The sequence below is a fragment of the Vespa velutina genome, chromosome 24 (assembly GCF_912470025.1).
Source record: "Vespa velutina chromosome 24, iVesVel2.1, whole genome shotgun sequence".
Lineage (NCBI taxonomy): Eukaryota > Metazoa > Arthropoda > Insecta > Hymenoptera > Vespidae > Vespa > Vespa velutina.
The window spans coordinates 1955486-1957985 of NC_062211.1; the positions used below are offsets into that span (position 1 = coordinate 1955486).

A 2500-nucleotide genomic window follows, 5' to 3' on the forward strand; every position below is an offset into this window, starting at 1 on the left:
GACGGCACAGGCTGGCAGGCAGGCAGGCAGGCAGGCAAGGCGGCGGAATCAGGGAGACGTACGGGGAAAGAGGGGAATTACCCAGCAATGGATAGGACCGGGGGAGTGGTGAGGGAAGGGGCGATAGGGGGGGTGCGAGAGGAGGGGGGAGAGTTAGAGTTTTCGTGTCGCTGGTAGGTGGGGTCGCGAGAGGAGACAGGGACGTACCGATCGTAAGTGGGGTTAGGTGGCATCGAGAGGAGACGGAACACGACTCTCGCGCATGCGCATGCCTGCATTAACGACAGACAGAAAAAGAGAGAGAGAGAAAGAGAAAGAGTGACGGAGAGGGAGAGAGAGAGATAGAATTAGAGAGGGAGCTGCCGAAGCGGAGTCGCGTGTAAAGAGGAACCCGACCGAGACCGACCGATTTTACCCGAGTAACATCGAGCTCGACCGACTAACACCGAATACGGCCGAGTTAAAGCGAGAACGATATACACTCCAGACGCTTCGTCCGCGCATACGCCGAACAGAGACAGAGAGAGAGAGAGGGAGAGAGAAAGAAAGACTCATGGATCCCTCTCGAGTTGGGATCGGTTAGAAGGGAGAGGGGTACGACCGACTAGCGGTGTAGCGTGAAGAGGAGAGGGGAGAGAGCGAGAGAGAGAAAGAGAGGACTGCGTCAGGTCAAGCCCGTATCTAGTAGTGGCGTTTCAATCGCCCCCCCCCTTTTATAACAATCTCTATTCCTTTTCTTTTAACGTTTTCTCTTTTCTATCCTCAAATTCTATTCATATATTATATTTAATCGTCGATATCAAATGAATCCTTCTCTGGCATTGATTTACTTCGAACGATCGATGAATTTATTAATTCGTGTGTTCCTGTAAAGGTATATGTATGTATTAACGTACATACTGTATGTACATATATACATAGTAGATATAGATATATAGATATCGATATATATATATATATATATATATATATAGAGAGAGAGAGAGAGAGAGAGAGAGAGAGATATTCTCGAACGATAGGATCAGGTAACTGAAATTCTCTGTAAAGATCTTCCCGACTTAAAGTAGACGGGACAAAGTCGAGCAAGATGATGCCGAGATCGAATGAAAGCACTCGATTCTCTTCAACCGTATGTATATATGTATGCGTATATATATATATATAATATATATATATATGGATATATATATATCCATGTATGTGTATGTATTTTACGCGTATATCATGTTGTGCATCATGGGAGAGACGATCTATCCTCGACTAAGTAAATATGTTTAACGGATTCGACGAATCGAATATTCGCGAATGTAAAAGGAATGTACTGCGAAAGGAAAGTTATTTACAGACGGTACGTCGTGAATCTTCCTTATTCTTTTTTTTTTCCTCCTCTTTTTTTATTTTTATTTGCATATTTCTTTTTTCTTCTTATAAATCATCTAACAAATTTTTAATACTTCATATGTATATTATAAGAATGCATACATACATGCATATATATATATATATATTATATATATATATATATATATATAAAAATACATACGTACGTTATACTTTGATATCAATTCTATACTATGCAAAGGTTAAACTGATACCTACACAGTGATATTTCTATTGAAAGAAATGAAATATCATTATACATATTTATTTGAATAACATTAGGCGTATGGTATTCGTTTAATAGGTATATTGCTTTTATCACGATCAATACGATTCAATCATTTAAAATTCAACAATTGATTCGCACACATGGATTCATCTTCATCACTTTCAATGCATTTCCGGCTGTACGTGTTGTATTCTTGGGTTATGCATCTTTCTCTCTCTCTCTCTCTCTCTCTCTCTCTCTATATATATATATATATATATATATCTATCTCTCTTTACCAACGATCAAAAGTAATTCTAAGTGAACACTCCTCCTTATGACCTCGAGTAATCTCTCTACACTCTACAAACTCCTCGTCGAGATTCGATATAACCTAAAAAGATGTCCCTCTCTCTCTCTCTCTCTTCCTCTCTCTCTCTCTCTTTCTCTCTCTTTCTTTCTCTTTTCTTTCCGTATATTCTACGGAAAGATAAACTAAACGCAATTTAATATTCCTCACTTCGTCGTCCAAGCTGTTACTCACGAGTCAAAATATACCGTTAAAAAGAACGAATACATTCCGTAGAGCTTCTTACAAATCCAGTTTTTGATCTTTGGCTAAACGCCTATACGTACGTTAGATATTTAGTTGAACGTTAGATATTTAATCGGAGTAGGAATGATATTGACGAAAACAAAAATGACGAAAAAAATAGAACAAAAATAAAAAAATTAAAGAAAAAAAATTAATAAAAAAGGAAAATCTATATTATCTTACTTAATTATCTAATGCGTCAGAGATTTTAGCAGCATGTCTCTAACAAAAAAAGAAAAGAACAAAAAAAAAAGAGAAAAAAAATAAAGAAACAAAAAAAAATAAAATTACGGGGAAGAATATGACAAAGGGTACCG

At 37.6% G+C, this 2500-nt stretch overlaps 1 protein-coding gene across 7 annotated transcripts in view; it reads right to left on the minus strand.

The window, feature by feature from the left end:
- LOC124956962 (protein split ends) overlaps positions 1-441 on the minus strand; it is a 70575-nt gene extending 70134 nt beyond the window's left edge. For 6 of the 7 annotated variants that reach the window (XM_047513459.1, XM_047513461.1, XM_047513458.1 and 3 more), the window contains exon 1: positions 1-441. This exon is cut by the window's left edge. The gene's annotated coding sequence lies outside the window, so the exon portion shown is untranslated. The other variant, XM_047513464.1, reaches the window with a different exon arrangement.
- Positions 442-2500: the final 2059 nt, after the last annotated feature.